The sequence below is a fragment of the Hyperolius riggenbachi genome, chromosome 10, assembly GCF_040937935.1.
Source record: "Hyperolius riggenbachi isolate aHypRig1 chromosome 10, aHypRig1.pri, whole genome shotgun sequence".
Lineage (NCBI taxonomy): Eukaryota > Metazoa > Chordata > Amphibia > Anura > Hyperoliidae > Hyperolius > Hyperolius riggenbachi.
This window is the reverse complement of record NC_090655.1, coordinates 272710174-272737971: the sequence shown is the minus strand read 5'-3', so window position 1 is coordinate 272737971 and position 27798 is coordinate 272710174. Positions and strand designations below refer to the sequence as shown.

The window sequence follows — 27798 nt, the reverse complement described above, 5'->3', positions numbered from 1 at the left end:
CCATTCCCCTTCGTGATCATTACCTTGCAGCGGTGAAGGGGCTTGCGTATCACAATGAAGCAATGACCGCCGGCTATATGAGTGTCTGGGGGGTTGGCACACCAAAGATAATAAGGTCGTTGCTTTGTTGTGGTCAGACCAAATTTGATCAGCTGGACAGTCACTGTTCTGTCATTCGGCTACATAAGCCGGGCGACCATATGGGCTGTAAAGCCACCATCACCTGCACTCTCGTCATGGTGCGCACCAGTCCAGCATGGCCATCACTACACAAATGGCTGTTTGCAGTCACTGCATACCTTTAAGTGCATCTGTGTCTGCACATTGTATTATACCTGGCAGTCAGTGCATACCTTTCACTTGAATGGATGTCAGACTTGCCCTCCAGAACAGATTCTCGTGAAAGGCAAGTGGTGTCATCTTTGTCTGCCATAACAGATTCTCGTTAAAGGATTTAAAGTTAATTCATTTCAAATACAGCAAGCCCTCGAAAGTCCTCCCGTATTGTTATTTTTGGTCACTACCTCGCGACGGGCACGCCATGCCTGCTACCTTCCTTGCCTGGATGTGTGGTGGTAGCCGTTTCTTAGGCTCCAACTCCGGAACGGAATACAACCAGGATTCCCTGGCCATTACCTGTGGTCAGTCACAATGGAAGACTTGCCTTCCATAAAATATTCTCGCCCCTCCTTGAGGAGGAGACCAACCTGGTGAATTGCAGTGAAGGCACCATCAGACTTCCCCTCCATAACAGATTCTCGTTAAAGGATTTAAAGTTGATTCATTTCACATACGCAGCAGGGCCTCGAAAGTACTCCCGTATTGTTATTTTTGGTCACTACCTCGGGGTGGGCATGCCATGCCTGCTGCCTTCCTTGCCTGGATGTGTGGTGGTAGCCGTTTCTTAGGCTCCAACTCTGGAACAGAATAGAAACCGGATTCCCCGGCCATTACCTGTGGTCAGTCACCATGGTACTGACAAACTAGTACCATCGAAAGTTTCACACAGTTCAATGAATGGCAGACTTGCCCTCCACAAAACATTCTTGGCAAATGCTTTCGAGTTGGTTTGTCTTCCGCTGGGTCAAGGGTCCATCTGACCACAGATGCCTGGTCTGCAAAGCACGGTCAGGGCAGGTACAGCATGGGTCTCAGGCTCCCACTTCGGACCGGAATCGAACCTTGATTCCCCGACCATTACCCGTGGTGACAATGGCAGACTTGCCCTCCATAACAGATTCTTGTTGCAGGTACTGAACAGCAAGTAGAAAATGTAATTTAAAAAAATAGATTTAAGTTAAGCTTTAACAATGGTAGAAAAAGAACCATCGAAAGTTGATAAGGCAGTCAGACATTACCTGATATCACTGAGAAAGAGCAATCTCGCCATGTTGCGCACCAGTCCAGCACGGCTGTCACTACACAATCAGCTGTTTGCGGTGCGTTACACAGTGAGTTTGGTGTGTCAGTGTGAAGCAGTACACTAATTACACTACCTGATTTATGTATACACATGCAAGATGTTTGAAAGCACTTTAGGCCTGCAATTTAGCATTCAATGTGATTTCTGCTCTTAAAACGCTACTTTGCGTCAAATCCAGATTTTTCCCTGGGACTTTTGGCATGTATCCCACTCCGCCATGCCCCCTCCAGGTGTTAGACCCCTGAAACATCTTTTCCATTTACTTTTGTGGCCAGCATAAGTGTTTCTAGTTTTCAAAGTTCGCCTCCCCATTGAAGTCTATTGCGGTTCGCAAAAGTTTGCGCGAACCGAACCTTCCTCGAAAGTTCGCGAACCAAAAATTGAAGGTTCGGCCCATCTCTAGTTTGCAGAGATGTAAGGAACCCAACATTGGAGTACAAGTATAACAATATGCCTTCTACCTGCATAAGACATGTCGTGGGATTCAGACTTTGCTAATGGCCATGGCTGCAATTTATGTTCGTCAGAATTGCCACCATTAACATTGCCAAAATAAACAGGTTTTTGTGACCCTAGGCTATGACCTCTTTGGCCTAGGAGCACGAAACTCACCAGTCATGATTCCCCTAAGAGTCCCTACAATGCTAGAAAATTTGCCACTGCTGAGCCATCGCCCTTGGAAAAGATGTGAGATTTTGGAAAGTGAAATAGGAGGCCCAATGAAAGCCTATTGGGGATTTTAGCACTTTTGCACCCCATGTAACTCTGGTTTGCAGAGCTGTAGGGAACCCAACATTGGAGTACAAGTATAACAATATGCCTTCTACCTGCATGAGATATGTCGTGAGATTCAGACTTTGCTAACGGCCATGGCTGCGATTTATGTTCGTCAGAATCGCTACCATTAACATTGCCAAAATAAACAGGTTTTTGTGGCCCTAGGCTATGACCTCTTTGGCCTAGGGGCCCGAAACTCACCAGTCATGTTCCCCCTAAGGGTCCCCACAATGCTAGAAAATTTGCCACTGCTGAGCCATCTCCCTTTGAAAAGATTTGAGATTTTTGAAAGTGAAATAGGGAGCCCAATAAAAGGCAAAATTCAGCACCTTTGCACCCCTATAACTCTGGCTGGTTATCACCCGCCGACTTTAGCAGTTAATAGCAAAGGCCCCTTACATCCTAGCAAAACCAAATTTGCAGGATATGTGTGAGAGAACGCGGAAAAGCCGCCGCGTGTGCTGCTGAGGAGGCGGCGGATTCCGCGTCTAATGCGGCGGTTTGCACGCGGAAGCGTGCGTCTGGTAACAGGGCAGAACGCGGAAGAGCCGCCGCATGCAACAACAGTAAGGCGGCTGGTTCCACGTTCAGCGCGACGGTTTGCATGTGTCTGGTGTGGCTGAGTCTGTTAGTGCACACAGGCTTAGGAATACGCGCGCGTGCGCTGAGAGGCAGAACTCTTATACTGGGCAAGGAGAGATCAGCTGATCACGCTGATCCGCTCACTCCAGAGCAGGTTACTAATGGTTGATCAATTAGGGGTGGTGCCGGAGAGCACTACTCCATATATAGTCACTGCTGGCCAGTCTCAAGTTGTCTGCCGTTGCGAACACTTCATGATAGCACTCAGACCTTAGTCAGATCCAACAGTGTGTTTGAACCAGGTGGACCTGGGAATCCACACTTAGCCAGATTACTTGTACTGTTATTCTGTTTATGCTTAGGCTAGTTCCAGGGTGTAGAGACCACGGACCTCACACCCAGACTAGGGAACTTATGTTATCTATCTGTTATGCTTAGGCTAGTTCCAGGGTGTCGAGACCACGGACCTCACACCCAGACTAGGGAACTTGTGTTATCAATCAGTTTTACTTCAGACTAGTTCCAGGGTGTAGGGACCAAGGACCTCACACCCAGATTAGGCATTATATTGATATCTGTTATGACTTACTGCTTTCCTGACTATCCCACTGATCTGATTCGGTTCCTCGCATATCTGATATTCCGTTGCCAGACCCAGCTTGCCTTGGATACCGAATCAGCCTTCTGTCTTTGTATTTTAACTATCGATGTGTTGCCGACCTGGCCTGCCCGACCTCGAGAGCTATCTCTCCTCTTAAGAGAGAGTCTCCAGACCAGATAGTGACATCCACCTTCAGGTGTCACTCACTCTCTGGTCCTTCCCATCTTCAGCCTGACTCCACCACTTGGAGAGTCTCAGGCTGCTGGAAGGTTCCTGTGTCCTCAAGAGCAGTATTCCTTTTACTGCCTATGATCACCTGCTCAGCAGGTGCATTACTCAAAGTACTACTGTTACACCAAACACTCACATACCTATAGGTGTCCAGAGGTTAGCGATATATCTGTATTATCGGTGATTCTGCAGATCATCAATAATCAGGTATAAATCTGCATTCTTGGTGATACTGCAGATCACCAATAATCAGATTCTCTCTGCGTGCTGACACCAATCGTTACAATATGTTAAAAAGATAGCAGGAAACAATATTTAACCACTTTACCCCCGGCGGTACGAATTTCTCCGTCCCTTTTTTCCCTCCTAAAAAACCAGGGACGGAGAAATCCGTACCTTCCGCGCTCCCGCCGCTGTCCGCGCTACCGCCGCTCGTGCGCGTGCACCCGCCGCTCGTGCACGCCGCCGCCCGCTTGCCCGGAGATCAATGAACGGGAAAATCCATTCCCGTTCGTTGATCTAAGCCCCCGCAATGATCTGCTGCTTCTTTCAGAAACAGCGAGATCATTGTGAGTCTCCCAGCCTCCTACTGCTTCCTGTAAGCGTCCTTCCGGTCGCTTACAGGTCGCATGTAAACATACTCACTGTGGCCATCTTGTGTCCAAATAGTAAACTACACCCTAATGCATTTTACACATACAAATAAATTGTTTTACATAATAAATTAACTCATTACCTCCCACACTCCCCAATTATTATTTTTTTTTGTAATTTAAAAAAAAAAAAAATATATACAATAAAAAAAAAACATAAATAGTTACCTTAGGGACTGAACTTTTTAAATATTTATGTCAAGAGGGTATAACACTGTTACTTTATAAACTACGGGCTTGTAATTAGGGATGGACGCAAAACTGAAAAAATGCACCTTTATTTCCAAATAAAATATTGGGGCCAAACATTGTGATAGGGACATAATTTAAATGGTTTTCTAATCGGGAATAATGGGCAAATACATTTCATGGGTTTTAATTACAGTAGCATGCATTATTTAAAAAAACTATAATGGCCGAAAACTGAAAATAATTTTTTCCCACATTTTTTCCTATTTTCCCCATTAAAACACATTTAGAATAAAATAATTCTTGGCATAATGTCCCACCTAAAGAAAGCCTAATTGGTGGCGGAAAAAACAAGATATAGTTCATTTCATTGCGATAAGTAATAATAAAGTTATAGACGAATGAATGGATGGAGCGCTGAAAGGTGAAAATTGCTCTGGTGGTCAGGGGGTAAAACCCCTCAGTGGTGAAGTGGTTAAAGGACTTCTGAGGCCACAAATGTGAAAAAAGCTAAATACCTTTTCATAATCCAGATCTATGGAGGACGCCATCCGCATCCTCCCGTTCATTTCGCCGTGGCTCCCACAGTAATACCGTCCTCAGTCGGGTCCCGACATCTCCGAACGGGTCGGGTTCTCATTCCCCTCAATATGACTGCCACAGATTGCCGCAGCTGCGCAGTCCACATAGACGTGATTGCGGCTGTGCAGCTGTAGGACCTCCTCCCGATGCGTCCGATGTTTGCACGCATATTGATGATGCGGCGGGAGGAGGCCCTAGAGCTGCACAGCCGCAATCGCGTCTATCCGGACTGCGCAGCCGCGGCAATCTGTGGCAGTCATATTGAGGGGGAATCAGAACCCGACCTGTTCGGAGGGGTCGGGACCCGACTGAGGACGGTATTACTGTGGGAGCCATGGCAGAATGAACGGGAGGGCGCGGATGGTGTCCTCCATGGATCTGGATTATGAAATGGTATTTAACTTTTTTCATACTTGTGACCTCGTAAAAAAATATTTTTTTAATGATTTTTATGTGCTGAGTGTGGGAAATCTGAAAAAAAAAATGCCGTAGGGTCACCCCTCCCGAGCCTCTGTAACCCCTTGTCCCCCATGCAGGCCGGCCAAGCCTTCCCCTCCCCCCCCAGAGCCCTTGTCCAATCCATGGACAAGGGGCTCTTCCCCACCTCCGGTGCCCCAGGAGGAGGTGGGAGCGACAACTCCCAGGGGGGGGTTCATGGTGGCATCTGGGAGTCCCCTTTAAGAAGGGGACCCCAGATGCCCACCCCCCTCCCAGGAGAAAGGAGTATAGGCGTACATAGTACCCCTTACCCATTTCCACAAAGGGTTAAATGAAATAAAAACACAACCACCAAAAAAGTCCTTTAATTTTCTTAATTAACCATAAATACTTACCTGTACCTTTAAAGGGAACCAGAGAGAAACGGTAATAAAAAATAGAACAAGTTTTTATACATACCTGGGGCTTCTTCCAGCCCCATAAGCCTGGATCGCACCCTCGCCGCCATCCTCCGCTTCCTGTATCGGCGGTACTTGGTCCCGTCACTTCCGGCGGACGTGGCCAATTGTCCGCATCACAGGGGCTCCCTCCATACCCGTACGCATGAGGCTGCACAGTAGGCAGCCTCATGTGTACGTATACGGAGGGAGCCCCGTGTGATGCGGACAATTGGCCACATCTGCCGGCCGACTGGCCGACTCGCGGCAATGACGGGAGCCGGTACCGCGGATCCAGGCAGCAGAGGACGGCGGTGTGGGAGCGATTCGTGCGTATGGGGCTGGAGGAAGCCCCAGGTATGTATACAAGCCTACCCCCAACGTCTCTGGTTCCCTTTAAAAAAAAATTCCCACGCCAATATCCTCTAACGTGCAATCTTCTTAACAACTTGATTGAAGATCTTCCATGACAATTAGCTATACTATAGCTTAGAATGCATCCTTTGTGACGCATAGCTGCCAACTACCGCTGTCCTTATCGCCTCCTCACCTGTCACCCTCACCTAGCCTGATGCCCGGTGCACCGTGTGCCAGCCTAGGTGGGGGTTGACAGGTGAAGGCAGGTGGGGAGAGACAGCGGAGCCGGCAGCTATACGTCTTGCACAGGACGCATTCTAAGCTATACTAACGGCTCATGAATCATCATTTGTAATCAATCGGTTCTTTTTTAATGAATCGACTCTTTTTTCTTTGAAACTTTAAAATCGATTTTCTCAAAAAGTATAAGGTCTTTTAGATTTTTTTTTTCCTTTTGTAGTCACTGCCCTCCTCTACATACTCTGCAAATTTGGTGGTTTTACTATGTAAGGGGACTTTGCTATTAACCGCTAAAGTCGGCGGGCATTAAAGTCTATGGGCGAACCAAACTTTTGAAGAAAGTTCCTGGTTCACTGCGAATGCGAACCACCCAAAGTTCGCCTGGAACCGTTTGCCAGCGAACCGTTCGGGCCATCTCTAGAGAACAAACCCTATGCCACAGCAGCAGCCACACAGCAGGCGGGTGGGAGAACAAACCCGATCCCACTTGGGTTACACAGTCGCTCTCGGTTGGATACAACAAAATCCAGGGAAACCCTCCACCCAGGGTTGTAAAAAACTAATACTTAAAGTGATCGTGTAATAAACAAAGTGCCCCTATGGGATACTTACCTCACGGGCGTCTTCCCTCCTCTTCATTCTCCGAATATCCCCAAACAAGTGCCGTCAAGCTGTGCGCAGGCGCAGTAGCGCTAGGCAATATTTACATACTGCGCTCCTGCACAGGCGCACTAACCGCTTTCCGATCAGGTTCAGACAGGAGTAGCTGAGCTTGATCGGGTCTGCTCTACTGCGCAGTCCTGAGACCAATGGGAAAGCTGATACTGGGCCTGCGCAGGAGAGCAGAATGTAAATATTTCCACACGTGGTGTTCGCGGGCTGCCAGCGTTTGGTCCCAGAGGGTGAAGAGGATGCAGAAGCTTCATTAGTATCCAGAGGCTTTTCCTGTCCCAGGGTATGTACCCTTTGGGGCCCCCTTTTTATTACAGATTCTCTTTAAGTTTCACTGGCACCAAAATGAAATCAATTATTTAAGAACAGTTTAAAAAGAGGAGGAAGACAAAAACTTACTTCCTCTCAGGGAAACACGTCCGTGCAAAAAGTTCTACTTACCTGGGGCTTCCTCCAGTGCCTGACAGCCTCTCTGTCCCTCGCCGCAGCTCCTGTGATCCGCTCCGTTGATGCTGACCTCGCCAGGTGTGCCTCTACTGCTCCTGCGTGAGTGTGTGCCCGCGCCACTTGTAATAGCGCTCACATAGCCTGGAGTGTTCTGCGAAGGCACAGAAGTGCTGCGTGTAATGTACAGATTCACCGAAAAATGAGCCATCTGCGCAATCACAGGAAAATGACACCCAAAATATGATCTGAAGTGCCCCTTTAATTCATTAGCCAATAGCCTGGCTTTTAGAAAGCAGTGCTCATTTCAGCCCAGACCTCTGCACTGGGGAATGTGCTTCCTGAGAGGAGCAATAAACCCTCAAAAAACAGACCCACTCCACATCCTTTGTCCCCTCTTAGTAGACCCACAATCAGCTAAGTCAGAGAAACCAGATCCCGGTCGTAAATTCATTAAGTAACCACATTGCTGCACATTGCCTGACCTTCAGGAGCCCAGAGACAATGTCCCTTAATGATACTTTGATATACATAATCCCACCTGATTCCATAATTCAATGTATATTGCGGTACCGCAGGGACCCAGTAGTCCACAATTCACAGTGTGTCATGTGGCAAGCGCAGTACACCTTCTGAGATGCTAATCGATCAAATAGCTGCCTCACAGCCTGAGACATTGATTCCCTAGACAGAGAAGGTGTCACCCCAAGCGAGTTTGATATCGATTGGTTCAGAGCATGATGGCGGAATGTAAAATGCTGGTTTTTATACCCTATGTCAGATATCCACCGAGTTATGACATAATTGGAGAAAATACCCAATTCGGTCCCTAAGACAATAGGGGCCGGACTTCAGCCTAAAGTCAGATTGCTGAGGGTGGGGCAACCTCTCTTGTTACCATTCTCACCCTCTAGCAGAGAAAGGGTTAAATGGCTGGAAACCCAGGCTGAGGGGGAGAGACTCCAGCCATCCATACAACATCTATGATTGGCTGTGTTATCCATGGACTTCTATCCACAGAACTTTCCATAATTGGACTTTATATCTTCTGTTGGACCTATTACCACAAAGGACATACGGTAACTTGACACATTGCTCAGACTATCAATAGTTATTATTTTCACGTTTAATCCTTATTTTTTTTTAATTGTATCGATTTGTTTCAATTGCCATATTCAGTTCTGCATTATTTCTTTAACCTTCTGCCGCCTGCGTCCCGCCAATGGGCGTGGCCGCGGCGGCAGCCCCAGGACCGCCTAACGCCAATTGGCGTAAAGTCCTGGGGCTCTGTTTTGCATGAGATTGCGCGCATGGTGCGCGCGCATCTCATGCTCGCAGGGCGGAGCTCCGCCCCGCCTTCAGTCTCCGAGCGGCTATTGCCGCTCGGGAGACTGTTAGAAGGCGATCACGCCGTCTATTTACTAGGTGCTGCGATTAGCAGCAGCGCTGCACTGGGGCCAGCCGTGTGACACGGCTGTCCTCATGGGGGACAAGAGAGTGATCGGCTGTCATAGGCTAAAGCCTATGACAGCCGATCGCCGTAATTGGCTGGCTGTGGGGAGGGAGGGAGGGAATAAATTTAAAGAAACAGGGGTTTTTAGAAAAAAATAATAATATTTATTTAAAGACAAATAAACATGGGGGGAGCGATCAGATCCCACCAACAGAGAGCTCTGTTAGTGGGGAGAAAGGGGGGGGGGGAAATCACTTGTGTGCTGAGTTGTGCGGCCCTGCAGCTTGGCCTTAAAGCTGCAGTGGCCAATTTTGCTAAAAATGGCCTGGTCACTAGGGGGGTTTAGCCCTGCAGTCCTCAAGTGGTTAAATAAAAAAATTAAAATCGTCTGTCTAAGTGCTGTTTTCTTTAATATCTGAAAAGCTCCGCAAAGGATTCACATCTCCAAAGAGAGACGTTACCATAACCGTTTTAATATTAATATTGTTTTTTTTTTTAATCTCTAGAAAGGTTGTGAATTAACGCTTTTTTCTACAGGATTTAGCTAGAGTTAGACTTAGCATATTCACACGCTTTATTGCATATTGGTGGCAGCGACCTGGTCTCTATATGAGATCACAGATTGTATCGATTGTACATACAATCGAAATTGGACTGTGTGTGGACTCACCAACCAATCCAAAAGGTTACTTTGCCTTCAGTGCTGACTGCCTTCAGGATTCCCTCAGGGACTGAGGCTGAATGGTAAACTGCGGCAAAGGAAACAGGAATTGGAGGGTGACTGCGCATATGTCACACTGCGCCTGCACAAAATGCTCCAGGCTACGTGAGCGGGGTCATGACCGTGCGCTTGCACAGGCGCAGTACATGCTGACCTGGCAACGGAGGGGATCTGGGGACGCCAGAGCTGCGGCAGTAAGTAGATCTTGGTTTTATTTTATTTTTTTTTTGCTCAGATGTGTCCTTTAAAAATGATATAGATGATCACAGCATTAACCTCCTTGCCGGTTATCCCGAGCTCAGCTCGGGGTAACCTGCGCAGGAGGATTTCTCAGTCCACGCTGGGCCGATTTGCATATTTTTTTTTTATTGCACACAGCTAGCACTTTGCTAGCTGCGTGCATATTACAATTGCCGCCGATTCACCACTACCCGCCGCGCTGCCCCCCCCCCTCCAGACCCCTTGTGCAGCCTGGCCAATCAGTGCCAGGCAGCTCTGAGGGGTGGATCGGGATTCCCTCTGACGTCATGCCGCCCCGTCGCCATGGCGACCGGGGAAGCCCAGCAGGAAATCCCATTCTGAACGGGATTTCCTGCTTACTCTGATCGCCGGAGGCGATCGGAGTGGGTGGGGGATGCCACTGCTTAGCGGCTATCATGTAGCGAGCCCTGGGCTCACTACATGATTTAAAAAAATTTTTTTTAAAAGTGCTGTGCTCCCTACTTGGCACAGGAATTGGACCGGCAAGGGGGTTAAAGGACAACTGAAGTGAGAAGAATATGAAGGTTGCCATGCTTACAGTATTTCCTTTTAAACAATACAGTTGCCTGGCAGCCCTAATGATCTATTTGGCTGCAGTAGTGTCTGAATAACACCAGAAACAAGCATACAGCGAATCTTGTCAGATCTGACTATAATGTCAGAAACACCTGATCTGCTGCATGCTTGTTCAGGGGCTATGGGTAAGAGTATTAGAGGCAGAGGATCAGCACGGTTGCCAGGGAACTGGTATTGCTTAAAAATAAATACAATTGGCAGCCTCCATATCCCTCTCACTTCAGTTGTCCTTTAATGTTCCAAATAACTCCTCTCACTGAGCCGCTGGGCTTACAACTCTTTTTGAGATTTTGGGTATCATTCATGAAAGTGCTATCGGTAAGGGGAATCAATGCGGAAAAACACCGCTGCCGGTACTTTAGACTTCTGGGTGGGAATTCATAAAGAAGTGTGTAGGTGCGGTGGCAGTGCGGAGATTCCCCGAACTAGGCAGGCGGTAGGCTTGCGGAGACACGGAAGCTGCCGAGTTGATACATTTCTCCGTGTTCCGCTCTGCTGCAGCTGCCTGGGAGGTTTGTGTGTCTCCATTCACTTACATTGTTATCGCCACATCAGAGGGAGCGGTACTTCCCGACCTCACACCGCTTGCGGTGATCTTTATGAATGAACATTTTGCTACATTTGTTCCGATAATCACCGCACAAGGCGGTGATTTATCACTCTGCTCGGTAGTGTCATTTTTACATGCGGAAAGAGCCTTTATGAATGCTGAACTTTCCGAGTGGTCGGTAAAGTCAGCTGTTTTTAGCATTTCCGCATGCGGAAATGCTTTATGAATGATAGCCTTTGCTTTCCTTACTTACTTACTTATGAACTGAAGACCTACTCCTGAGAAACGCATTGCATTCTATGAAAGCTGTGTTTTTAAACATTAAAGCTATAGTTATTTTTCTCATTTTCTTAGTTTTTTTTTTCCCCTGAGAGGAGGTAAGTTCATATCTTCCTCCTCTTTTTAACTTTTTTTTATTTCATTTTCATGCCTGTGATGGCTGCCTTTGGCTGCAGTTATTCTTTACACCACAAGATGGCGATCTCACCTCTCTCAGGTGAAACGCAAAGAAAGGAAGAAATTAAACCAAAGAAAGGAAGTGATGTAACACAGACAGGAAGTGATGTCAGAGCAGGAGGAAACGTGGCAGGACAAAGCAAGGAGACGTTGTTGGAAGGGTAGTTGTATGATTTTTGTTGTATTTATGGTAATATTGAGGTCGGGGGAGGGATACATTTAGTTACAGAGGAGATTATAGTGCACCTGTCACTATCCTGATCATCCCCTTGAAGTAATTGCCATACAAGAGACTTTTATATAACTGCTGTGACTTGTTTGCCAGTTTTCTAGTGGCCCCACTACATGTGGCATAGATTATGGTTGACTTACATTGATGGAAAGTAAATAAAAAAAAAATATATATCATACCTCCCAACTTTTTTAGATGAGAAAAAGGGACACTTAAGCCATGCCCCTGCCACACCCCTGACCACGCCCTCACAACGCCTCTAGTCACGCATACCATAAAGATTTCATAAGAAACATTTTAAAATTAGTAATATATCAATTTAAAGGTTGGGAATAAAGTTTAGAGTCAATCAAAAACATTTTTAGTATAGAAATATATATACATAGAAAGAGGGACAACGTCCTGAAAGAGGGACAAATGAGGGTGAAAGAGGGACAGAGGGACAGGGCTCCCAAAAAGGGACTGTCCCTCTGAAAAAGGGACAGTTGGGAGCTATGTATATATATACATATCTGGTGGCTCCTCAAGCCCTGTTCGGGCTCATCAGTCCCTCATCGTCTGTCTCTGCCTCCACGATTCACCGCTGTTTGGTCAGTCAGGGGCATTCAGTGCGCTCCCCCATTGTGCTCTTCCATAGCCAAGAGCATCCTGCACAGTTTCTCCCGATTGCCTGAAGTACTGGGCTCAACTGCATTAAATCCAGGTGGAAAAGGACGATGAGGGACAGATGAGCCTGAACAAGGCTGGAGGAAGCCCCAGGTATGGATACTTTTATATACTTTATACCTTTAGGTTTACTTTAACCTCCTATCAATAATTCAGTCAAAACAGCATACAGGAGCGTATCTAGGTAAAATAGCGCCCCCCCCCCCCCCCCACAGTGAAAACCCCCTGAATAACAGCATCCTACCTCACCCTCATAGGCAGAGCAACCTCTCCACACAATCATCCAACCCCTCTCCCCTGTCCCAGTATAGATATCGCCCCTATAGTGCATTGGTGTCGCTCTGTTATTTACAGACCTCAGATAAGCGGTGACTCAAGAGAGGAAAGCTACACCAAGACAGCTGCTTCAAGGTGTTTTATTCCCCATGTGATGAAAACCCCTTTCAATTCACACAGTGTCAGTACTAATACAAATTGTGCAGACATCATACTGTATAGGGGCAGCACGGTTGTGTAGTGGTTAGCGCTCTTGCCTTGCAGCGCTGGGTCGCCAGTTCACATCCCAGACAGGGCACTGCATGGAGTTTGTATGTTCTCCCCATGTCTGAATGGGTTTCCTCCGTGCTAAGACAATATACTCTGTACAGCGCTGCAGAAAATGTTGGCGCTATATAAATATAATTTATACCATTTAATTCATTGCAATAGAGCTCCACCTCTAAAATCAGTATCTCATCATTAACCTCTGCAGTTCATTGTTATTCATTGGTAATTGGCTGCTGGGATACTCTATTACCGCAGCTGCTGATGTCATGGGGATCATCACATGTGGCATTCCCCGATCCTGTGTGGCCACCATCACCGGGGCCAGTACAGCAGACGTCATCCCCCAATCCTGTGTGGCCACCGTCACCGGGGCCATTACTGCAGACGTCATCCCCCAATCCTGTGTGGCCCCCACCACCGGGGCCATTACTGCAGACGGCATCCCCCAATCCTGTGCGGTCACCATCACCGGGGCCATTACTGCAGACGGCATCCCCCAATCCTGTGTGGCCACCATCACCGGGGCCATTACTGCAGACGGCATCCCCCAATCCTGTGTGGCCACCATCACCGGGGCCATTACTGCAGACGGCATCCCCCAATCCTGTGTGGCCACCATCACCGGGGCCATTACTGCAGACGGCATCCCCGATTCTGTGTGGCCACCATCACCGGGGCCATTACTGCAGACGGCATCCCCGATACTGTGTGGTCACCATCACCGGGGCCATTACTGCAGACGGCATCCCCCAATCCTGTGGGGCCACCATCATCGGGGCCATTACTGCAGACGGCATCCCCCGATCCTGTGTGGCCACCATCACCGGGGCCATTACTGCAGACAGCATCCCCCGATCCTGTGTGGTCACCATCACCGGGGCCATTACTGCAGACGGCATCCCCCAATCCTGTGTGGCCCCCTCCACCGGGGCCATTACTGCAGACGGCATCCCCCAATCCTGTGTGGCCCCCTCCACCGGGGCCATTACTGCAGACGGCATCCCCGATACTGTGTGGCCCCCTCCACCGGGGCCATTACTGCAGACGGCATACCTGATCCTGTGTGGCCACCATCACCGGGGCCATTACTGCAGACGGCATCCCCGATACTGTGTGGCCCCCTCCACCGGGGCCATTACTGCAGACGGCATCCCCCGATCCTGTGTGGCCACCATCACCGGGGCCATTACTGCAGACGGCATCCCCCAATCCTGTGTGGCCCCCTCCACCGGGGTCATTACTGCAGACGGCATCCCCCAATCCTGTGTGGCCACCATCACCGGGGCCATTACTGCAGACTGCATCCCCCGATCCTGTGTGGTCACCATCACCGGGGCCATTACTGCAGACGGCATCCCCCAATCCTGTGTGGCCACCATCACCGGGGCCATTACTGCAGACGGCATCCCCGATCCTGTGTGGCCACCATCACCGGGGCCATTACTGCAGACTGCATCCCCCGATCCTGTGTGGTCACCATCACCGGGGCCATTACTGCAGACGGCATCCCCCAATCCTGTGTGGCCCCCTCCACCGGGGCCATTACTGCAGACGGCATCCCCCAATCCTGTGTGGCCACCATCACCGGGGCCATTACTGCAGACGGCATCCCCCAATCCTGTGTGGCCACCATCACCGGGGCCATTACTGCAGACGACATCCCCAATTCTGTGTGGCCACCATCACCGGGGCCATTACTGCAGACGGCATCCCCGATTCTGTGTGGCCACCATCACCGGGGCCATTACTGCAGACGGCATCCCCGATACTGTGTGGCCCCCTCCACCGGGGCCATTACTGCAGACGGCATCCCCCGATCCTGTGTGGCCACCATCACCGGGGTCATTACTGCAGACGGCATCCCCGATTCTGTGTGGCCACCATCACCGGGGCCATTACTGCAGACGACATCCCCCAATCCTGTGTGGCCACCGTCACCGGGGCCATTACTGCAGACGGCATACCTGATCCTGTGTGGCTACCATCAGCGGGGCCATTACTGCAGACGGCATCCCCCAATCCTGTGTGGCCACCATCAGCGGGGCCATTACTGCAGACGGCATCCCCCAATCCTGTGTGGTCACCATCACCGGGGCCATTACTGCAGACGGCCTCCCCCGATCCTGTGTGGCCACCATCACCGGGGCCATTACTGCAGACGGCATCCCCCAATCCTGTGTGGTCACCATCACCGGGGCCATTACTGCAGACGTCATCCCCCAATCCTGTGTGGCCCCCTCCACCGGGGCCATTACTGCAGACGGCATCCCCGATACTGTGTGGCCCCCTCCACCGGGGCCATTACTGCAGACGGCATACCTGATCCTGTGTGGCCACCACCACCGGGGCCATTACTGCAGACGGCATCCCCCAATCCTGTGTGGCCACCATCACCGGGACCATTACTGCAGACTGCATCCCCCGATCCTGTGTGGCCACCATCACCGGGGCCATTACTGCAGACGGCATCCCCGATACTGTGTGGCCCCCTCCACCGGGGCCATTACTGCAGACGGCATCCCCCAATCCTGTGTGGCCACCATCACCGGGGCCATTACTGCAGACGGCATCCCCGATCCTGTGTGGCCACCGTCACCGGGGCCATTACTGCAGACGGCATCCCCCAATCCTGTGTGGCCCCCTCCACCGGGGCCATTACTGCAGACGGCATCCCCCAATCCTGTGTGGCCACCATCACCGGGGCCATTACTGCAGACGGCATCCCCGATACTGTGTGGCCACCATCACCGGGGCCATTACTGCAGACGGCATCCCCCAATCCTGTGTGGCCACCATCACCGGGGCCATTACTGCAGACGACATCCCCCAATCCTGTGTGGTCACCGTCACCGGGGCCATTACTGCAGACGGCATCCCCGATCCTGTGTGGCCACCGTCACCGGGGCCATTACTGCAGACGACATCCCCCATTCCTGTGTGGCCACCATCACCGGGGCCATTACTGCAGACGACATCCCCCAATCCTGTGTGGCCACCGTCACCGGGGCCATTACTGCAGACGACATCCCCCAATCCTGTGTGGCCACCATCACCGGGGCCATTACTGCAGACGACATCCCCGATTCTGTGTGGCCACCATCACCGGGGCCATTACTGCAGACGGCATCCCCCAATCCTGTGTGGCCACCATCACCGGGGCCATTACTGCAGACGGCATCCCCCAATCCTGTGTGGCCACCATCACCGGGGCCATTACTGCAGACGACATCCCCGATTGTGTGTGGCCACCATCACCGGGGCCATTACTGCAGACGGCATCCCCGATACTGTGTGGCCACCATCACCAGGGCCATTACTGCAGACGGCACCTCCCCGATCCTGTGTGGCCACCATCACCGGGGCCATTACTGCAGACGGCATCCCCCAATCCTGTGTGGCCCCCTCCACCGGGGCCATTACTGCAGACGGCATCCCCGATTCTGTGTGGCCACCATCACCGGGGCCATTACTGCAGACGGCATCCCCGATACTGTGTGGCCCCCTCCACCGCGGCCATTACTGCAGACGGCATCCCCCGATCCTGTGTGGCCACCATCACCGGGGTCATTACTGCAGACGGCATCCCCCGATCCTGTGTGGCCACCATCACCGGGGCCATTACTGCAGACGGCATCCCCCAATCCTGTGTGGCCACCATCACCGGGGCCATTACTGCAGACGGCATCCCCGATCCTGTGTGGCCACCGTCACCGGGGCCATTACTGCAGACGGCATCCCCGATCCTGTGTGGCCACCATCACCAGGGCCATTACTGCAAACGGCATCCCCCAATCCTGTGTGGCCCCCTCCACCGGGGCCATTACTGCAGACGGCATCCCCCAATCCTGTGTGGCCACCATCACCGGGGCCATTACTGCAGACGGCATCCCCGATACTGTGTGGCCACCATCACCGGGGCCATTACTGCAGACGGCATCCCCCAATCCTGTGTGGCCACCATCACCGGGGCCATTACTGCAGACGACATCCCCCAATCCTGTGTGGTCACCGTCACCGGGGCCATTACTGCAGACGGCATCCCCGATCCTGTGTGGCCACCGTCACCGGGGCCATTACTGCAGACGACATCCCCCATTCCTGTGTGGCCACCATCACCGGGGCCATTACTGCAGACGACATCCCCCAATCCTGTGTGGCCACCGTCACCGGGGCCATTACTGCAGACGACATCCCCCAATCCTGTGTGGCCACCATCACCGGGGCCATTACTGCAGACGGCATCCCCCAATCCTGTGTGGCCACCATCACCGGGGCCATTACTGCAGACGACATCCCCCAATCCTGTGTGGCCACCGTCACCGGGGCCATTACTGCAGACGGCATACCTGATCCTGTGTGGCTACCATCAGCGGGGCCATTACTGCAGACGGCATCCCCCAATCCTGTGTGGTCACCATCACCGGGGCCATTACTGCAGACGGCATCCCCCAATCCTGTGTGGCCACCGTCACCGGGGCCATTACTGCAGACGACATCCCCCAATCCTGTGTGGCCACCATCACCGGGGCCATTACTGCAGACGGCATACCTGATCCTGTGTGGCTACCATCAGCGGGGCCATTACTGCAGACGGCATCCCCCAATCCTGTGTGGTCACCATCACCGGGGCCATTACTGCAGACGGCATCCCCCAATCCTGTGTGGCCACCGTCACCGGGGCCATTACTGCAGACGGCATACCCGATCCTGTGTGGCTACCATCAGCGGGGCCATTACTGCAGACGGCATCCCCCAATCCTGTGTGGCCACCATCACCGGGGCCATTACTACAGACGGCATCCCCCAATCCTGTGTGGCCACCATCACCGGGGCCATTACTGCAGACGGCATCCCCCGATCCTGTGTGGGCACCATCACCGGGGCCATTACTGCAGACGGCATCCCCCGATCCTGTGTGGGCACCATCACCGGGGCCATTACTGCAGACGGCATCCCCCAATCCTGTGTGGCCACCATCACCGGGGCCATTACTGCAGACGGCATCCCCCGATCCTGTGTGGGCACCATCACCGGGGCCATTACTGCAGACGGCATCCCCCGATCCTGTGTGGGCACCATCACCGGGGCCATTACTGCAGACGGCATCCCCCAATCCTGTGTGGCCACCATCACCGGGGCCATTACTACAGACGGCATCCCCCAATCCTGTGTGGCCACCATCACCGGGGCCATTACTGCAGACGGCATCCCCCGATCCTGTGTGGGCACCATCACCGGGGCCATTACTGCAGACGGCATCCCCCGATCCTGTGTGGGCACCATCACCGGGGCCATTACTGCAGACGGCATCCCCCAATCCTGTGGTGCCACCATCACCGGGGCCATTACTACAGACGGCATCCCCCGATCCTGTGTGGCCACCATCACCGGGGCCATTACTGCCTTATACTGGGGGCACATCTGGCTATCTATACTGGGGAGGGGGCTGCCTCATACTGGGGGCACATCTGGCTATCTGTACTGGGGAGGGGGCTGCCTAATACTGGGGGTACATCTGGCTTTCTATACTGGGGAGGGGCTGCCTATTACTGGGGGTACATCTTGCTATCTATACTGGGGAGGGGGCTGCCTAATACTGGGATACATCTGGCTATCTATACTGGGGAGGGGCTGCCTAATACTGGAGACACATCTGGCTATCTATACGGAGGAGGGGCTGCCTAATACTGGGGTCACATCTGGCTATATATACTGGGGAGGGGGCTGCCTAATACTGGGGGCACATCTGGCTATCTATACTGGGGAGGGGCTGCCTAATACTGGGGTCACATCTGGCTATCTATACGGAGGAGGGGCTGCCTAATACTGGGGTCACATCTGGCTATATATACTGGGGAGGGGGCTGCCTAATACTGGGAGCACATCTGGCTATCTATACTGGGGAGGGGCTACCTAATACTGGGATACATCAGGCTATCTATACAGGGGAGGGGCTGCCTAATACTGGGGGTACATCTGGCTATCTATACTGGGGAGGGGGCTGCCTATTACTGGGGGTACATCTGGCTATCTATACTGGGGAGGGGCTACCTAATACTGGGATACATCTGGCTATCTATACTGGGGAGGGGCTGCCTAATACTGGGGGGACATCTGGCTATCTATACTGGGGAGGGGGCTGCCTATTACTGGGGGCACATCTGGCTATCTATACTGGGGAGGGGCTGCCTATTACTGGGGGCACATGATGGCTGTCTATACTGGGGGAGCCTGCCTAATACTTGGGACTAATCTGACTATCTATACTTAGGGGGTACCCCTCTAATATGGGGGGCTTATCTGGCTACCTACACTGGGAGGGGTACTCATCTAAGTCTAGGGGCACACCTCATTACCTGTACTGGTTGGGATATTATTGGCGGGGGAAGGCAATTTTGAATCTCTGCCTCTAGTGCTGGAGAACCTTGTCCCGGCCCTGCACTTAGCTGATTGAAGCAGTGAGGAGGATTCTGGGAGGTAATGTGACATTACTGTTAGTCTTTCTATACAGAGTTTTCCTCCAGTGAAGTCTGGTGATCATGTGACCATCACAGTGCCCTCATCTCACTCCAAGATATCTGATGGACACAACAAGCAGAAAATTTTGGAAATCACTGGGAAGATGATTGAGCTGCTGACAGGAGAGGTGAGCAGTGCTGGGAATTATGGGATATTATCCAGTAACACAAGGGGTGTGTCTGGGTGGTAACTATCATTGTGTGTGTCAGGTTCCTATAAGGTTTCAGGATGTCACCATCTATTTCTCCATGGAGGAGTGGCAGTATATAGAAGGACACCAGGATCGTTACAAGGACGCCATGATGGAGAATCAGCTGCCCCTCACATTACCGGGTAAGAGATTTTCATGTTTTGTAAAGGAGAGAGCAGTACTTGGGGTCCACCTAAATCCCCCATCATCTGATAGACACATAGGGACAATGTATGCAGCAATTCTATGTGTTTCCTACAGATGTATCCAATAACAGAAACCCACCAGCGAGATATACAGGTCCTCTTTATTCCCAGGATTGTCCACAGGAAGATCCCACCATCCCCCAGCATTATCAGGTAGGTGGAACTGAGGGTCCCTGGAGACTCCAAACTATGACCCATTCTTTATTCCTGTGTATGCTGTTATCTGTGTTCACATTTTACATTACATACATTATCTCTGACTTTGTGCACTTAGGGTGGAGAACTTCTACATGGAAGTGCTGTGGTTAAAGAGGAAGAAGAAGAGACATATGTGAGGAGTGATCAGCAGTCTATGGAGGAGGGTGACATGATGAGGACAAGTAAAGAGGAAGAAGAGACATATGTGAGGGGTGATCAGCAGTCTATGGGGGAGGGTGACCGGATGAGGACATGTAAAGAGGAAGAAGAAGAGAGATATGTGAAGAGTGATCAGCAGTCTCTGGAGGAGGGAGACATGATGAGGACAAGTAAAGAGGAAGAAGAAGAGACGTATGTGAGGAGTGATCAGCAGTCTATGGAGGAGGGGGACATGATGAGGACAAGTAAAGAGGAGGACAATGTTACAGAGGGCAGAACAGGTGAGTAATCAGCAGTAATATAGAATGAATGTGTATCTTTATTGCTGTTATGTCAATGCTCACAGACTGGCCATATTAGGGTGTATATTATGTGCTCATGTTAGATTATATAACTATTATGACCGTGTTGGGTGACAGCTTACTAACAATAGCAGTACAGACAACCTGGGGAAGGGAAAGGTCTCCTTATTCTCTCACACTGGGCTGCCCTCTTTTCCTCTGACACTTTAGCAGGGGCCGCTTGCAAGTGTCAGCAGCACTGATTAGCCTAATAAAGTGCTACATTTCTGCTAATTAGTTCCAGTGATGATGCCCATATGTCATTGTTCAGCCACCTTTGTGTGATCCTTGGTTGCTTAGCAACCAAAAGAGGGGTGAGAGAAGAATATCCTAGCTCCTATAGTACATTCATCCTCTTTATTCATAAGTTGTACTTACCCGCGTCTGCTGCCTCCGCCCCAAGGTGTGGCTAGGACCTGGGTTTGCCAAGGTGTCTGTGGGGTGTGGCTCCAGGAGGTGCTGGAGAAGCAGGGGGCGTGTCCTAGGCCACCCACATCTGCTGCATCCGCCTCAAGGTCTGGTCAGGACCTGGGATTGCCATGTTGTCTCTCTGGTGTCTGTGTCTGGGAGGTGGAGGAGAAGCAGGGGGCGTGTCCAGGGCCGGCCACGTCTGCTACATCCGCCCCAAGGTCTGGCAAGGACCTGGGATTGTTATGGTGTCTCTCTGGTGTTTGGCTCTTGGAGGTGCGGTAGAATCAGGGGGCATGTCCAGGACCACCCACGTCTGCTGCATCCGCCCCAAGGTGTGGCTGGGACCTGGGATTGCCAAGGTGTCTCTGGGGTGTGGCTCCAGGAGGTGCTGGAGAAGCAGGGGGCGTGTCCAGGGCCACACTGTGCAAGCAGCATATTTTTTGACTGCGGTGCACTTTAAAAATTAAGCAGGAATATGCCAAATATTTAAAGCCTCTGCTACAGTGGCTGCAAATAACAATTTTTAGGCAGGGAAACACAGCGGCCATTCTAAAGAACGTAATCTGAAAAATATAGGAACCAAATGCAATGTTTCGTGTTTACACATTAAAAAAAAAGCCTCTGTGTAAAATACATATTTTTGGAGGTAAATGTTCCTGTTGATCCCCCTCTGCCATGCCACTGCCCAGGGTTTTTGGACAGTTTTGACACCTTTTTAAAATAAATGATGGCTGCAAATATGCCCTGAAGGATTTTGAAATTCACCTGCCATTAAAGTCAGTGGGGTCCCCCGCGAACGTTCAGTTTGTGAACATTTGCGGAAGCGTTTGTGAACAGTCTGTGAACGTTCATTCGCGATGTTGGTCCATCAGTAGTGTGGAGATGTATGCTGTGCCTATCGCAGGGACAAGGACGGGAAGTCACAGCACATGTTACATCACATCCGCTGTCCTCCTGTTACTCCAGCTCACATTTACAGATTGCCCAGCAAGCTCATGGTGAACCAGAACTCCCAGAAGTGTGTAACGGGCTAAAAAGGATCAAAAAGCCCTCTTACTAAAATGCCATGCAAAACAGAAATGTGTCTTCTCAAAACAGAAGGTATTTGTGATTATTCAGGTTGGAGTGAGCATTTGAGATGTCCCACAATGCACCTTTGCTGAATATGCAAATTATCCAGTTGTTGTCCCTGAAAGCTAAAATAAGTCGGCACATCTTTGCATTCCAGTGGTTCGGGAGGTGTGGCTAGCTTTCAGGGACAGTAAAGGGATGATTTGCATATTCAGCAGTGATGCATTGTGGGAAACATCATTTGCTCACTCCAACCTGAATAAATTCCTTCTGTTTTGAGAAGGCAAATTTATGTTTCAGCTCAAATGTGACCGAGCCAAAGAGCTTCTTATGGCAGAAGCTGTGTGACATGATTACAAAAATAATGAGATCGCATTCACAAAGGAGGCATTTTAACCTCCCTGGCGGTATGCTTGGCACTGTGTCGGGCATACCACTTGCTGGCTCCAGGAGTCCACCATACGTAATAAATGTGATCCCATGCCTTTAAAACCTTTAGCTATCACTAGGATAGCTAGTACAAGTGTCCGGCACCCCCCGATCCCCACATTTATACATTACCCCCCTGGATCCAGCGATCGCGCGGCCTCCCCGCACAGCTCCAGTCTCTATGGGGAGGATCGGGTTTGCGCATGACGTCATGTGCGATTCTCCCCATAGTGAAGACCGGAGCTGTGCGGGGAGGCGGGGCCGATCGCTGGATCCAGGCTGGGTAATGTATTAGCAGGGGAGTGGTGGGGAACAGGGGGTTCCGGATACTCGTACTAGCTAGCCTAGTGCTAGCTAAAGGTTTTACAGACCTGGGATCAAATTAATTTTACTGGGGGACACAAACTGGCAAAACCTCCTGAGCGGCGTAATGCTCAAGAGGATAAAAAGGTAGCTGTCAGCCATACTATCTCAGGAAACAAACACATATATAAGTAGATAAATACTTGCTCTACTTACATAACATATGTATTGCACTGTCCACATTTTGATTTTAGTGATTTTTCTACAGTAAAAAAAAGAGAAAATCCTTCTTAGCATTTCCCATTTTACCTGTGGTTATTTTGAAGCCAATAATGATGTCATTTCCTACCTTACTCTCCTCTGCCTGATTGTATATGCATTGCCCGCCCTTCACTATAGAAAGTGCACGGTCTCAACATGAGAAATATTTGCCAATCCGAAAGGAACAGAGGTGTGGGAGGGAAAAACAGGAGGGAAAGAGGCTTCAGCCAATCAGGCTGCATAATTAAGTCTGAGGGGAAATAGAGAAGCAAAAAAGGACAACCCAGCATGCCCTGCAATTTCCTTTTTGTGTAGCAGATTTTGTGTGTACCAAATAAGTCAGGTAAACTAGGGAATGATCATTTATCAACAAGAAAAGTAATAGTGATTTTAACTTTTGGATTGCCTGGTTAGCATCCTTATTACTTGTTTACCAGATGAAAATAAAGAATTGAGTTTTGCTTTTATGCCCGACAGTTACACTTCAAGGGGGCTTTCACATAGGTACAGAGGAGGCACTGAAGTGTGTGCGTGCGTGCGCGCGTGTGCGGTTGTGGGTGGCAGAGGAGGTACTGAAAGAGGAAGAGAAAGCACAACTCTATGGACTTTTCTAATGAATTAATAAAATAAAAGTTAGAATGGTGGAGGGCATTTCCCAAGTTTTGCAGGGAGGCCCAGTGATTTCTAGTCCCACCCTTTCCCCTCCCCCTCCACTGATCTGTCCAATAGGAGCTGCAGTGTGCATCAGTTTGGTTGCTCGTTGGACAGAAGGGTGGGAGGTGAGATATGGCTATACTGTATATATTGGAGTATATATGTATGTATTTATATCCAGCTACAAGAGTGTTAAGGTGCCCATAGACCTGACAATTATGGGCAAATTATATTATATTCGACAAAGAGACAAATTGATCTCTAATTGAATCTGATTAGAGATAAATTTCTCTCTTGTCGCATCTGCCCATACACTACAGGCCGGTTCCCGTCCGATTTCAGCATGAAATCATCAGGGAATCGGCAGAGCCTGCCGCGTCTGCACCGCCGCTGCCCCTAATGTATAAATGTGCCCCCCAGTGTGTGTATTTATACGTTACCTATCCGGTGTCATCCTCTGCGTGGTGTCAGTCCATCTCGCTGGCAGCCTCATACATGCTAGCAGCGTAAAGCGTCTGACATCAGTGGCTATGTGCCGCTAACGTGTAAGCGGCTGTCCGGCGAGATGGACGGACACCGCATGGAGGCTGACACCGGGCAGGTAATGTATAAATGTACACACCGGGCACAATTATGGCACACGTTGTGGCAGCAGTGACGGGGTTTCATCGCTCGTTCAAAAATCGTACCACCGCACACCAAACCAACCAACTTCAGTCCGACAACTATCAGCATGCGTGGTCCACCATGTGACCAATTTCTGTCCCGAAATTGGTCGTTTGTCAGTCGGGAATGCACTTGGTGGCACCAATTTTCATCCAATTAGATTATAATCTGATTGGATGGTCGATCGGCCACCAAGTCGCCTCATGTATGGCCACCTGTAGTGGTTATAAGTATCCATAATATCAATAGATAATTCCTCCACCTCACAGCTCCTATAATTTAGTGTTGTGTAACATCACAATATCTTTATTTGCACAATTGGGGACAAGAGAGAGATAAAGGGACATTACAAGGGGCATATGAGTGACACGAGGATACAGTGGTAATAAGAAGGTGTAAGTGACACCACATTGCTCTACAAACATAACACAGATGTCTTGCTATAAGTACATATAGGTTTGTTGTCACAGGAGTAACACATTGCTTCCACTGTCTCATTAAGCTCTACATTTACTGCTGCTCAATGTATGGCCAGTGCTTTAGCTGTAGGGAGGGTCAATGACATGCAAATTACTCTGACTTGCAAATTGTATGCAGCTAATCACATTTCTCAGGAAATTAAAGTCATTGTCCAAATTCCAAGATACAGAGAATATGCATGCAATGCAAAGTTATTGTCCTGTGATTGCCTGTCTGTAAACAGCACAACCTTCTGCAATTCTCTGTCAGGCTGATAACTAGCAAAGGTCAGTGACATACCAATATCTCTGAGATGGTGGAAATGATATTTTAATTACATACAAAGTTATGCAGATGCTGCTTCTGGTCCATTTCCACTCTGCATAAACTTTGCATCAACTTGGATTTATCAGCAGCTCACTGACCCTCCCTAATGATAATTGTTCCTCCCCTCAGAATTCTCTAACAGGAAGTGATGATGTTTCTCTATTTGCAGGGCGGAGTCCTGGCATCAGGAACCTTTCAGAGACTCGTCTCTCTGTTTCCACAGACTGTACAACGGATGATGATGATGTCACTGGACAAGAGTCCCCTGCAGATATCACAGTTACCCCAAATATTCCCCCAGACTCCCTTCACCTGTCTAATCCTGAGGGGCCTCATACCCAGCACAGCTCTACCCCTGCTGGAGAGTCTTATTCCTGTTCCACGTGTGGGAAATGTTTTGTGTGGAAATCAAGTTTTGTCAGGCATGAGAGAACTCACACTGGTGAGAAATCCTATTCATGTGCTGAGTGTGGGAAATGTTTTGGACGGAAATCACAACTTGTCAGTCATGAGACATGTCACACTGGTGAGAAGCCCTATTCATGTACTGAGTGTGGGAAATGTTTTCCACAGAAATCAGGCCTTGTCATACATGAGAGATTACACACAGGTGAGAAGCCGTATTCATGTGCTGAGTGTGGGAATTGCTTTGCACAGAAATCACATCTTGTCAGACATGAGAGATCACACACTGTTGAGAAGCCCTATTCATGTGCTGAGTGTGGGAAATGCTTTGGACGGAAATCACAACTTGTCATACATGAGAGATCTCACACTGGTGAAAAGACCTATTCATGTGCTGAGTGTGGGAAATGTTTTGTGCAAAAATCAAAGCTCGTCATATATGAGAGATCTCACACTGGTGAAAAGCCCTATTCATGTGCTGAGTGTGGGAAATGTTTTCAGCAGAAAGGAAATCTTTTAACACATGAGAGATCTTACACTGGTGAGAAGCCTTATTCATGTGCTGAGTGTGGGAAATGTTTCAGACACAAAGTAAGCCTTGTCAATCATAAGATATGTCACACTGGTGAGAAGCCTTATTCATGTGCTGAGTGTGGGAAATGTTTTGGAATGAAAGGAAACCTTGTCATAAATGAGAGATCTCACACGGTTGAGAAGCCCTATTCATGTGCTGAGTGTGGGAAATGTTTTCAAGTGAAAGCAAATCTTGACATACATGAGAGATATCACACTGGTGAGAAGCCCTATTCATGTGCTGAGTGTGGGAAATGTTTTGGGCAGAAAGGACACCTTTTAATACATATGAGATGTCACACTGGAGAGAAGCCCTATTCATGAGCTGAGTGTGGGAAATGTTTTGGGCAGAAATCAGACCTTGTCAGACATAAGAGATCTCATACTGGTGAGAAGCCCTATTCATGTGCTGAGTGTGGGAAATGTTTTGGGCAGAAAGGACACCTTTTAATACATATGAGATGTCACACTGGAGAGAAGCCCTATTCATGTGCTGAGTGTGGGAAATGTTTTGGGCAGAAATCAGACCTTGTCAGACATAAGAGATCTCATACTGGTGAGAAGCCCTATTCATGTGCTGAGTGTGGGAAATGTTTTGAACATAAATCACAGCTTGTGAGACATTTGTGTTGAGTGTGGGAAGTGTTTTGGCCATAGGTGTTGTTTTCCAATGTATCTTTTATTTCTTGCAAAGTGCACACGGCAGCATTTTTACACTGAATCCTCAGGATGCTTTCATGCTGCTCAGTGCATTGGATTGTTGCTGCTCTTTATCTATATCAGACTCCTTCAGTTCCTCCAGCAGTTGCATGCATTTGTAAGCGTTCGTAGGCGTTGGTCCCTAGCGTACATCAGCCATTTTCAAGGTTGTGGCATTGGCTGCTTGAACGCTCTGCTACCATATATTGTGCGTTTGTTGAGAATTAACTTTGTGTTTGAAGCAATGGGATTAGCCATACTATGCCAGGGAAAAACAACATGTATAAGTAGATAAATACTTGATCTACTTACATAACGCATGTATTGTACTGTCCACATTTTTGTTTCAGTGAATGTTATATAGTAAATGAAGAGAATTCTGTTCCTGATGGGACCCATGTCTTTTTCTCACAGTTTAGGCTAAATCCTGATGTCATTTCTGCCCTTTACTATATTTCTTTTCTCCTCCAATTGCTGAGTCACCTCAGCCTTGCTTGTAAACACAAGTGAGCAGGGGATCGTGTTTCAGATAAGCAGCTAGGCAGGGAAATATATGGAAGAGGAGGAACATATTATAGATTAAAAGAACCCCCAGCATGCAACTGTTGGCACTGATTACTAAAGGGCCAGAGCTCCTTAAGTATGTGATAACTCCAAATCATAACAGCAGAAAAAGTTTTTAAAAGTTTTGAATGCAGGATTAGTATTTTTATCACTTAATACACTCAGAGCAGTTGCTGTTGAAATTAGATTTTTATGGTGACACTCCCGCTCTAATAGACATTTTGACAGAAAGGCAAAAGAACCTGGGAGTCATGCTTATAATACAGGAAGTAGAAA

At 49.5% G+C, this 27798-nt stretch overlaps 1 pseudogene; it reads left to right on the top strand.

Annotated features, from left to right (window-relative positions):
* Positions 1-27288, top strand: part of LOC137535494 (zinc finger protein 585A-like) — a 63220-nt pseudogene extending 35932 nt beyond the window's left edge.
* The last annotated feature ends 510 nt before the right edge of the window (positions 27289-27798 follow it).